This window comes from Lemur catta, chromosome 2, assembly GCF_020740605.2.
Source record: "Lemur catta isolate mLemCat1 chromosome 2, mLemCat1.pri, whole genome shotgun sequence".
NCBI classification, from domain to species: domain Eukaryota; kingdom Metazoa; phylum Chordata; class Mammalia; order Primates; family Lemuridae; genus Lemur; species Lemur catta.
In genome coordinates, this window is record NC_059129.1 from 64,559,912 (window position 1) to 64,572,980 (window position 13,069).

A 13,069-nucleotide genomic window follows, 5' to 3' on the forward strand; every position below is an offset into this window, starting at 1 on the left:
GCTTCATAGCTTTTCCCTCTATTGATTTTTTGTTATCTATTTCATTAATTTCTGATCTAATCTATTATTTCTTTCCTCTGCTTCCTTTAGGTTTATTTTATCTTTTTTTTTCTAGTTTACAAGGTGGAAGGATAACATTGATTAGAGATCTTTCTTCTTTTTTAATAGAGGCATTTGCAGCAATAAACTTCCCTATGAGCATTGCTTTTCCTGTGTCTTGTATGTATTATGTTGTAATCTCACTTTGATCCATCTCAAAATATTATCTAATTTCCCTTGTAATTTTTCCTTTGACCCATTAATTAGGAGAGTATTCTTTAATTTTCATGTATTTGTGAATTGCACAAAATCCTTCTGTTATTGACTCCTAATTTCATCCCAATGTGGTTGTAGAACTCAATTTGTATATTTTTATTCCTTTTAATTTTACTGAGGCTTGTTTTATGGCCTAATATATGATCTGTCCTAGAAAATGATTTGTGTACATTGGATATGATGTATACTCTGATGTTTGGGGGTTCAGTGATTTACAGATGTCTATTATATCCTGGTTTATAGTGTTGTCTAAGAATTCTATTTCCTTGATTATCTTCTAAATAGTTGTTCTAGCCACTAATGAATGTGGATATTGACGTATTCAGCTGTTATTGTTGAATTGTCTATTTCTTCTTTTGAGTCTGTCAATTTTTGATTTGTGGATTTTGTAGTTCAGATATTAGGTATGTATGTTAATAAATGTTAATTTGTCTTCATAAATTTTCATTTTTATCACTATAAAATGTCTTTTTTCTATAGTTATTTTTTCTTAAAGTTGATTATATCTGATATTAATATAGCCACTCTAGCTCTCTTTTGGGTACTTTCTGTATGGTATATATTTTTTCCATCCTTGTATTTTCAACCTATCAATGTCTTTTATAGAAAGCATGCAGTTGGTTCATTATTTTTAATCTACTCTGAAAAGTTTTGCCTTTTGAATGGGTTTTTTTTGTACATTTACAGTTGATGTAGTTACTATTTAATACGGAAGGATTTACACCTGTCTTTTGCTATTGTTTTCTGTATGTCTTATGACTTATTTGTTTCTCTATACCTCTGTCACTGTTCTTTTGTGTTAAATAGACATTTTCTAGTATATCGTTTTAATTATTTTGTCTTATTTACTATATTTCCTGAGATGTTTTCTTAGTAGTTATTCTCAGATTACATTTAGCATCATAATTTAAGACAACTAGATCTGAATTAATGCCAATTTAATTTCAATAGTAGTGACAAAGTCAGTTTTTGTTTATCTGTGACTGTCTCAATTTCACCTTCATTTTTAAAAATTTACCATTCTTTCCAAGGTTTATTCCAACAAAAATAAGGTTAAGATGTCCATGAAAATAATCATCATCATTACAATATTCAGCTGGACAGAAATGACCAGCATACAATTCAGAATGTAATGTTTTGCACAAGTTCAAAAAAAAGTCAAAGCTTTCTCAGGCTGGAAGATTAGGAAATCTTTTACACAGAAATTGCACCCTGAATGAGTTCTAAAATCCCTGTATTTTGTCTTCTATTTATCTTTTTATTTATGTTCTTTTTCTTTCTTCTAATGCTTAGCTTTAGTTTCTTCTTTCTCATGTTTTTTGATCAACTATTCCACTTTTTTTTGAGAACTCTGATTACTGTTTTTTCATTCTTTCTTGTTAATATGGCAATTTCCACTTTTTCAGCTGTTTGCTAACATTCATGTCCTTATTTAACACTTTGATAGCTTAACCAAGTTCTGACTTCAAAGTCATTTCTTCTTCCTTTTATTCTTGTTTTAACACTGACACAAATGCAGCACTATTATTTCCAATGCATAAGGTTTTCCATTACCCATAATTTCCATTAGAGGTGCTCTGATACAGATGAAAGCCATGGTCCTTATCCCAGCCAAATGCAACACCCAAGGGATGTTTTTCTCCAGACTATATATAAGCTTGTTTGATATTACACAGTGCTGTAACCAACTGCTCACAGGAATTGGCTTCTGAAACCATTATAAATACTTTTGAGCAATGAGCCTTGGTTTATTAGTCAGAACATTAGCATTTCCTGCCACACTGCCAGCCATGTCCTCACTGAGTTCATAAATTTTTTTGGAGAAAACGATTTCATCAAGAGGCTTGTGGATGTTGTGTCTTTCTGCTGCAAGCAAAACATCATTGCTTGCTAAAATTTCTGAACAGGTGCCTGCATGTTTGATGCTTCCATGGTACATTCAACTTGGTGCAAGTGACCCTCTGGAGAAAATACAGTGGTCTTGGAGTCATATCCTTAAGACATCTGTTTTTTTCTTTTTACAATAAGCTCTTATTAAAGCATGAAGGACATCTTTTTTTAACTTTATATAATTCCAGAGGGAAGATACTGAAGAGTCAAGATCTACACAGAGAACAAAAAACACCACTACTGCCCAGCTATCCATTTCTGTGATCATATGGCCCACATGTGTGTGTGGAACCACCCTTCTCCTTAACTTTTGAAGGTTATTTTTGCTGGATATAAAATTCTCGGCTATTACTTCAAGCACTTTGAATATGTTATGCCATTGCCTTCTCAACTCCATTGTTTCTCATGAGAAGTCAACATTGTTTTTATCAAGGATCCCTGGTAATGATGAACTACATTTTTCTTGCTGATTTTAAGTTTCTCTCTGCCTTTGGCCCTTGACAGCTTGAATATGAGGTAATCAAGGTGTGAATCTCTTTTAGTTTATGCTACTTGTAATTTGTTGAGCTTCTTGGATGTGCAGATAAATTCTTTTCACAAAATTTGGGAAATTTTTGTCCATAATTTCTTCAATTATTCTTTCTCCCCCTTTCATTCTCTCTCCTTTCCTTCTGAACCTTATATTATGCATATGTTGGTACACTTCATGGTGTCCCACTTGTTTCTGAGCCTATGTTTATTTTTCTTCTTTTTTTTCCGTTCCTCAGATGGGATAATTTAATTTGATCTGTTTTTAAATTTGCTGGTTTGTTCTGCCTACTCAAAGCTACTGTTCAGACTCTTTAGTGAATTTTTAATTTCTGTTATTGTATTTTTCAACTCTAAAAATTCAATTTGTTCTTTGTTAAAATAATTTTTATGTCTATTCATATTATTTGGTGAGGCATTGTTCTCATACTGTCTTTTAATTTTTTATATATAGTTTCTTTTAGTTTTTTGAAGATATTTATAACAACTAAGTTATGCCCCTCTGAATCGTCTAACTGTGCTAAATCCAGTCCCTGGATTTCCAGTAAGTGGAAATTCAGTCCCCAACATTTGTTGTTGTTGTTCTTTGCTGTTGTTGTTGCTGTTTGTTTGTTTAGTGGCTTTCCTGAACTAATTCTCTAAAGCCTGTAATCTTTGTTGAGTGTGGCCACTGGAGCCTCTGCTCAGTTAGCTAAGTGCTCCTATAATGATTAAACAGAGATTTTCTTAAGTGTCTTGAATGTGTATATCTCCCGGTCTTTGCTGAAGGAGTGTGTGTGTGTGTGTGTGTGTGTGTGTGTGTGTGTGTGTGTGTGTGTGTCTGTCTGTGTGTGTCTTGGGGTATGCCTTCAATGCTCCAACAGGCAGTTTAAAACTTTTCTTTAACCTTTAATTCCTTCTCACACAGAACTTAAAGGACAATCACAAACATGAGGTTAGGGCTTTATTTTAGGTATTTCCTGGGCTAGCCCCTAACCCTGGACATATACAGCCCTGTGCATGTGCACGACCTTCTAGATTCCCAGGTCTATGGACATGTCATTTTCAAATTTTCCGTTATATTTTTACCCAGCCACTTGTTAGCCCCAACTCATAATGCTGACTCAAGCAGCTATGTTATTAAACCATTGTTAATTTTTATTTTATTTTATTTTTTGACAAATGCACTGGAAATAACATTGATCTCACAGCTCTGAGTCAGGTCACAAAAACATAAGCTCTGAGAACAGAACTTTACTATGAACTGCCAAAAGGGTTAAATGGTGACAGTTGTCTGGGATGGGTCTTTTGAGGAGCTCCAAATAAAGTTTTTCTCTTTTAGTGGCAGCGAGGCTACTGGTTTTTAAGATACTCTAGTTGCAAAGCTGATGATTTCCAAGGCTACCACAGAGCTAGGGAGAGTGGGATGATATTAGCTCTTTTTCTTTGTTTTGGTTTTCATAAGTTTTACTATGATGTTTCTAGGTAATTTTTTGATGTTATTATTGCTGTTATTGTTTTTGTTTATCCTGATTAGATTTCACAGAGCTTATTGAATCTATTGCTTAACGTCATTTGCCAATTTTGGAGGGTTCTCAGCCATTTTCTCTTTAATTATTGCTTCTGCATCATTCCCTTTATTTTCCCTCTGTACATGGCTTCAAATAAATATATATTATGCATATTTATCATGTCTTATATTTCCCATATACCTGTTTTAACATTTCTCATTCTTTACAATATCTGCACTTTAGTTAGAATATTTTTTCTAATTTATCTTCCAGTTTACTAGTCTCTTCAACTGTAACTCATTCATTGAATTCTTAATTTTTTCTGTTGTATTTTTCAGTTCTAGAATTTTCACCTTTTAAAACATTTTCAATTTTCGTTCAAAATTCTCAATTTTGTCTTTTAATTACTTGAACATAATAATCATAATTTTTGTAAAATTTGTTTTTGGTATCTTCATTATTTGAATTTCTTGTGAGAAATAATCTATTATATCTGTAGAGTTTGGGTCATATAAACTTATCTCCTTGTAATCTCACTTATTTTCAGTAAGTTCTAGTCATTATATGTGAGACATTGTAGAGATCATTTGAAGCCCTGGAAGATATTATTATATATTCTTCTAGAGAAAATTTAGTTTGTTTTTGGCAGACAACTAGGTTAGGTGTATTAATGATTCCAGATTACTTCAATTCACTGAAGTATTGATGGAATTTAAAGCTGAGCTTTCTTTCATTCATCCCTGTGAGGGCTGATCCATTTCTGGTTTACCCTTATTTGTAGTGTGTATAGCCCTTTATGGAAGTTCCCATTGGAGCTTTGTGGTGTTTGCCAGGGAACTCCTCTTTGGTGTTCTGTAAATTCCAATTCTACTTCTTCCATACCTATGAGTCTTATCGAAGCTCAGTTCAGCTTCTCATACGTTAGTGATACTATCGGCATTAGTAAACATCTACTGTCAGCATTAGTAAAGATTTCTAGGGTAAAGAGGGCCTGGATGCTTGCCTCACTTCTGTAGTCATATCTCCTTTCCTTACTGCCTGCAAAGATGTCCAAATCCTTCAAACAAATGTTTCTTTTATACTTTTTTTTTCTGGTTTTTCTAGTTGTTTTCAGAGGGAGAGCTTTTTTCCCCCTCTTCTTTTAATCTGCAGGTACTAGAAAGGAAATGTTCATATCAAATTTAAGACAAAACACTAATTTTTAAGGAAATATCTGCTTTTAATTGTAGTTCATTACAATATCAGATGCCACATGAACTTTTTTACTTTTCTTTTTTGTTGTGGGGACTTTTCACATAACATTTTGAGAATTATAGGAATGTATTTTGAGGGAAAAAAGAAAGAGAGAGAAAGAGAGAGAAAGAGACAGAGAAAGAAAGGAAGGAAGGAAGGAAGGAAGGAAGGAAGGAAGGAAGGAAGGAAAGAAAGAAAAAGGGAAAGAAAGAGAGAGACAGACTATCTAATGGAGATAATAATAATTTTTTACTCAAAACTGGGCATCCTACAAATGCCACGTTTCTTAATTTTCTAAATCACATATTAATGTGAAATAAAATCTCAGTCATTTTAATTTTTACCCTCCTTAGTATGGCATAGGGTCTAGGGAAAATGTGTCCAATAGAACTTTCTGTGACGATGGAAATGATCTATTCTGTGAGATTTAATATAGTAGCCGTTAGCCACAGGTGACCATTGAGCATTTGAAATGTGGCTAATGTGAATGAGGAATTAGATTTTTAATTTTATCTCATTATAACCCATTTAAATTCAAATTTAAATAGCCATGTGTTGGTGTGGCTACCATGTTAGACAGCACAGCTCTAATGGACTCAGTCTGCTTTTTCTCCTTGCTCAGTTTGCACAATCCATTTGAGAGTAAGTTTCTCTGGTAACAACATCCACCCTCTCCTTGTCTAATTTTGGCTTTCTCCTTGGTCCCAGAACATCATGCTTTATGCCACACATATACACAGTCATACTGTTCAGAGGTTCTGCCACTTCTGGAGTGCTGCATGAAGAGTAAAGTGCTAATGGTCTCAAGAACCCCAACTCTTTCTAGGGCAATTTGTTTCTACTCATTTGACACTAAATACTCTTACTCTCCTCTAATTCAAAAACACTATTTTCTGAATCCTATATTTTAACATCAAAGTCCTCTGTTGTGGAGCCAGGGAAACCTAGATCTCTAAGACCCAAAGCCCTGCCCCCTCATTTTGAGGGAATGAGGATGGGAAAATCTCTCTCTCTCTTTATAAAATTTTAATGCTGAGTTCACAATAGTGGGGAGAAAAAAGCAAAGTTAATTTCTCAGTCAAGCCAACTTGGTACATGTAGCTCAATGTGACAAAAAAAAAGAAAAAAACAACAAATGAGCAAAATCATGTGTATTCTACATTATGTACTATTATAAATGCTAGCAATGTTTTTACTACATTACCAAACACATGGTAAATGAGAAAAGAATGCTCAGACATATTCTTTGCAAGCATGAATTTTGCATTTCTGGGAACCAAATGCAAGGTAATAACTATGTAATAATTTGTGAATTATTTTAGCAGTCTAGCAACACTTCTATATAAGCAAATTTGAAACATAGGGAGATAGTAATATAAACCGTCATAAAGATTCAATGATGACTGCCTTAAAATGGCCTTGTTTCCATGGCAGTTCTAGAGTAATTATCTCATCTCCCAGTAAACATATAAATTCTGCTTTAGTTACAGAAATTCTGATTACATGTGTGTGTGTCTTGTTATAATAAAAACAACCTACCTATCTTTTTGTTAGTGAAAACACTCATGTAATTATTGCAGCTTACCTTGGACACTTAGCTAAGCAGCTTTTGGAAATTAACCAAGTAAAATTTATTTAAAATATGTGTATGACTTATGAATTGTAATAAGAAGCAAAAAGTAAACATTAGCCACATTAATTCTTGTTGTTAAAATTACATTGTATTCATGGTGTAAAAAATATACTATGGAATAAGTAATATTACAATATTGGTTTCAATTAATGTACAGAAATGGGAAAATCAGCAATCGACTTGGCTACAAACATAAAAAATAATATGGCTTCAGTTTTACTAACTATTTAGGATATAGATTAAATTGAAGTATGTGATTTCTTTGCTGTTACAGAGATGATACCTGATAATATATATTTAAACCCTTACTACTTATTTTGAAGTGACTTATTTTTAAAGTAAAAAAATAATATATGAGGCACTAAAAATAATACAATTTAAAGGACTTGGAAATTATGTGTTAATATTCAATATTTTAAAAAATATTCCAAATGGGTTTTTATTATATATAGATGCTTTTTCGGCTATATATTAAAGAGTAGGCATAGAGGAAGGGACAGAAACAATATTTTCTAATCCTGATTCTATAACTCAACAGCATGAGACCATGAGAAAGTTATTTTGCTATATCTTATCACAGTTTAGTCATTAAATAGCAATAATTTCCATCCTGTCTACCTTATAACCATGTGGTAATGATCAAATGTTGCTATTAGAATATAGGGAATTTGTGATACATTTTGACTACGTAGAGAGCTACTGAATAGTCCAAGCACATTTGATTTCAAAGCACAAGATAGGTTTTCTATTTCAAAGATGATTTGGGATAGGGATTACACATAATAAAGGTATACTTGTCATTACTGATCTGTTGGGTTTAGAAAGTATATAAAGCTGTATAACTGTGTGTAAAAGTTATAATGGCTGCTTAGTATGAATATCCAGAAGCCGTATTTCAGAATATAATTCCTTCCCAACAATATTATGGAATAATACAACATGGAAAGGATCAATATGCAGTAAAATAATATATAACATTACAGGACATTGTTCAAATGATAGTAGTGGGGATGGGGTGTGAGAAGCCTTTAGATATCAGTTAAGAAGAAATTAGTCTACATATAACAGAAAGCCCACAATAGTGGCTGTACAAAAAGAGGTTTATTTCTCTCCCACCAATAAGAGGTCCAGAGCAGGCAGTCCTCAGCTGGTGTAGCAGCGCCATAATTATTCAGAACCCACATTCCTTTGATGCTTTACTCCACTATCCTTAATGACATCACTTCTCAAGGTTGCCACATGGTCCAAAATAGTCACCAAGTCTTTGTTCCAGGGAAGCTGGGTGAAGGGTATTCAGAAATTCTTTGTACTATATTTTGTAATGTTTTATAAACTGGAATTAATTTCAAAATAAAAAGTTACAAATTAAAAAAATACAAAGCACAGGAGGGGTTCTTAACTGGAAGAATGGGAACTGTTATAGTTTGACCTATATTATTATAATGGACAAGAGAATGTACTGAGTTTACAAAGTAATAAACATTATTTAGAGGAGTAGTTCTTAATTTCAATGTGTGTGGGAGGTCCATGAATAAATATATAATTGTATTTATTTGTGCATTTAGTAGTTTTGGGGAGCAGAAGTCTTCATTATTTTCATCAAAATTTTAGTGGAGGCTGCGTGTGTTGGGTGGTTCATGCCTGTAATCCCAGCTCTTTGGGAGGCTAAGGTGGGAACATCACTTGAGGCCAGGGGTTCAAGACCAGCCTGAGCAACATAGTGAGACCTTATCTCTACAAAATGTTAAAAAATTAACCAGGCATGCTGGTGCGCTGCTGTAGTCTTAGCTATTCTGGAGGTAGAGGTAGGAGGATCAGCTATGCCCAGGATTTTGAGGTTGCAGTAAACTATGATGATGCCATTGCACTCTAGCCAGGGCAGAGTAAGACCTTGTCAATAAATAAATAGATAGATAAATAAATTTCATAGAGTAACAGAATAAAGGGGTTAGTTTCAAATTTTATACTTAAATATCCTCTTCTTATTCAATAAATATTCTCAAATATGGATCAAAACAAAACCCATGAGTTCATAATATTAAATAAAAATGAGAAAACCAAAAGCAATATAAATAAAAACACAAAATAAAACCCAACAATTCATTGGTCATAGGAAGTAACTAGGACACAACTCCTTATTATGTGAATTGGCAATATGAAGGAAAACAGGCATTTGTTTTGTTTTTTTCTGTACAACTTCCTTTTGGGTAACCAGGTAGTTCATATTGATAAGAGAAAATTATTCTTTACAGAAGATTTCATGCTAATAAATGTAGAAAAAGTGATAGAATTATAAAATCATGATTTTGTAATTCCTAATAATATAATGATTATCATTGCTTAAAAAATGTTGAACCTTAATCTAACCAAGCCTTCATAGGTAACTTTCACTTTATCAGAAATATAGAGGACAAGGGGTGGGGAACCTGCCCTGGGGTCACGTGTGGCCTTCTGGATCCTTGAGTGCAGCCTTTTGACTGAATCCAAATTTTAATAAAGGGATTTGTTCTGTGAAATTTGGATTCGGGTGAGGGGTTGCACTTGGGAATCTGGAGGGCCACATGTGGCCTTGGGGCTCCAGGCTCCCCACTCCTCTGACAGGCTCCAGATGTGTGTTCCTGTAGGTTCTCCTCAGCCTTTTTTCTCTGCTCTAGCTAATGAGTGAGCAACAATGTGGTACATGAGTACACCATTTCTTTCCAAGATGGGACATCTGTAATGGGCTCCAGAGTTTTCTGTTGTTCTGGCAGAAATTTTGCTACAACTACAGCATAGGGCTGTCAGTCCCCCTACCCAATCCTGTTTTCTTTTCTTTTTTTCTTTTTTTTTAACTCCCAATAAATCTTTTACACTCTTAATGCTGTCTTAATGCTTCCTGGAAGACTCATCCAAATTGCAATGTAAGGGAGAACTGCTATGAACTGTGAGTCACAAAACCAACTGTGAAACTTTTTTTTTTTTTGAAATGTGGTCTCATGACACCCCGTTCAGTGGCTCAGTCAGGTCACTGCAGCCTCCAACCCCTGGCTCAAGCAGTCTTCCTACCTCAGCCTCCCCATGAAACATACCTTTTTAGTCAATCAAAAATATTTGAATATAACTTGAGTATTAACTTTTGCTTAGGTATTTTGTTAATTTTATTGTGTGTGACAATGGCCTTAGCATTGTAGGAGAAAATGTTTCTATTGTTTGGACATGTTTACTAAAATAAATGGTAAAATAACATGACATCTGGAATTTGCTTTAAAATATTTCAGCTAAGAAAAAAGGATAGATGAAACAGAACAATAATCTTGATAATTTTGGTGATACGATCATTATAGTGTTTGTACTATGGTGATTATGAAATGCTAAGCACGCATTTTTAGGCATTTAACATGTGACCTTTGGTGAATTGACAATGAGGAGACTTCAAGCATTTTTTTGGAGAGTGCATGAAATGGAAAAATGAAATAGAAGATGAGTAGTTTATAAAGACAGAAGACCAGATGTGATGCTTTTTGGAGATAAGAATGGTATTCTTATTCATCACATTCCATTTTATGATCTGTATTTTTAACTAATAATTTTAAAAGATGATTTGCTATAAGGGAAAGCACATTTTCCTCTAAATCAATGGCCTAGACCTTATTATTGCGTCCAACACTTGCAAATCATCTCTCTTAGGATAAATTACTTAACTATACTGAGCTTTAGTTTCTAAAAATATAAAATGGGAATAATAATCTCCATTGTCTAGTTTATTATTAACATATATAGACATATAAAATATAAAATAAATAAACAAATACAAGGCACATTATATATGATATGAAATTGCCATTTTTGTAGGTCTAAAATTTGAATATTGCCATCTCATAGGTTTGAACTGATTATCTCAATGAGGTAAAAATATGCACAGTTTAAAAAAACAAAGAAAATACACAAAACCATTAAGAGTGGCTAATGGTTTTGGGTGGTTTTATTTTCTTCATATTTTATTCCTTTATATTTATTTCTTTATATGTTATTTATTATATTTTCTAGGTAGATAGAATGAATATTAAATATTTTGTTAATTAGAGGAGAATTTTAGTAAAAAATATCATGCTTCTTTAAATTTAAAATCATCACACAAGATAATATATAAAAATTCTTTTAAAACATACCATAAGATAATAATAGCTAACATGTGTTTAATAATAATTTTGTCCAAGTGCTTTTCATGTATTACCTCAAAAACCACAGGGTTTTTTTGGAATGATAGATATGAAAACTGAGCTACAGAGAAGTAAAGCTCATTGCTCAAATTTAACTGGCTAAGGGCACAGTTAGAATTTGAACCCAAGCATTCTGGAGCCCAAACCTGTACTTTTAACTATATAAATATAATATAGTATATCATCCTATTATTAGGACATAGGAATGTGATAGTGGAATATGTTTAAATTTCTATACATCACTTTAGAAACCACATTGTGATACTCTTCACCTGCTCTTGAAGTAGAATCATCATTTAAAACTATATTTTGAGGAGCAAAAAGAATAAGTGCAAGCAGATGAAATTCCACTGCTTTCCAGGACTACCCACTCACTTTATTGGCATGTGTCAAAGTCATCTAGTCAGCAAGCCTATATGGAGTAGCCATATTCACTCTGTACGTATGGGCAAACTGTATTTTTCTGTTTCTGTATAATCACAGTGATGTCCTGTCCCCATCCTTCGTACTGTTTCTCTCACTGCAAGAAATGAGCGGAGGTATTAAGAAGTGATGCATGATTGACTGACATGAATTCCACCTTCTCCTCCATTTGCTCCCCACTCTCAGGAGTGAGTGCTAATGAGCACTGGGATGCAGGGAGGCAGGCAGTAAGAAGGAGACCAGAAATGCAAGCTTAGTAATCAGCTCCTAAAAACTTGACAATTGGCAGGATTTATTGAGAGCTTAATTACTTAAGTTGTAGATGGCCAGTCATCAATATTTTATTTAATGCCATTTATAGCATTTTCCTTCATACTAGTACTTGAGAAAGCAGAAACACAGAAGACCTCTCGATTGCCTGAAGCCACAAAATGAAATTGGAATATAATTCAGGTATTTGTGGCAATCATTTCTGTACTTTGAGCATGAATGTCATTATTGTGATCCTTATAGTGCTCTTCTCTGTATATACATTTCACTATTTTTTTGAAAATGTTCAGTCGAATCTAGAGGTCTGCCTGTTAAAATGATAAAACTCACTGATAAGGCATCTTAGTATAATCAGTTATACTATGGGTCAAGTCATATTCCTCCAAGGATAGCTATCTGTCTATATCTATAGATAAAAATTTAGGGCATATTAAAATCATCTGATATGCTTATTCAAAGGCATATTTTAAAACTTCACCCCCAAAGACACCCTATGATCAGCTGACAGAGAGGAGAGCATAGGGCCTGGTTTACAGATGGTTCTGCGTGATATGCAGGCACCACCTGAAAGCAGCACTATAGCACCTTTCTGGAATATTCCTGAAGGACAGCGGGGAAGAGAAATCTTCTCAGTGGGCAGAACTTTGGGCAGTGTACCTGGCTGTGCACTTTGCTTGGAAGGAGAAATGATCAGATGTGCAATTATATACTGACTCATGGGCTGTAGTCAATGGTTTGGATGATCAAGGACTTGGAACGTGATTGGAAAATTAATGGCAAAGAAATTTGGGAAAGAGATATGTGGATAGACCTCTCTGAATGGTCAAAGGACATGAAGATATTTTTGTCCCATATGAATGCCCACTGAAGGATGGCTTCAGCAGAGGAGGACTTTAATAATCAAGTGGCTAGGATGACCCATTTTGTGGATACCAGTCAGCCGCTTTCCCCAGGCACTCCTGTCATCACCTAATCAGCTCATGAGCAAAGTGGCCATGGGAATAGGGATGGAGGTTATGCATGGGCTCAGCAACACAGACTTCCACTGACCAAGTATAGCTGACCTGGTATAGCCACTGCTGAGTGCT

General features: G+C 34.0%; 1 pseudogene; it reads right to left on the reverse strand.

Annotated features, from left to right (window-relative positions):
• Nucleotides 1-1,561: 1,561 nt before the first annotated feature.
• LOC123632977 lies at nucleotides 1,562-2,319 on the reverse strand (annotated as a pseudogene).
• Nucleotides 2,320-13,069: the final 10,750 nt, after the last annotated feature.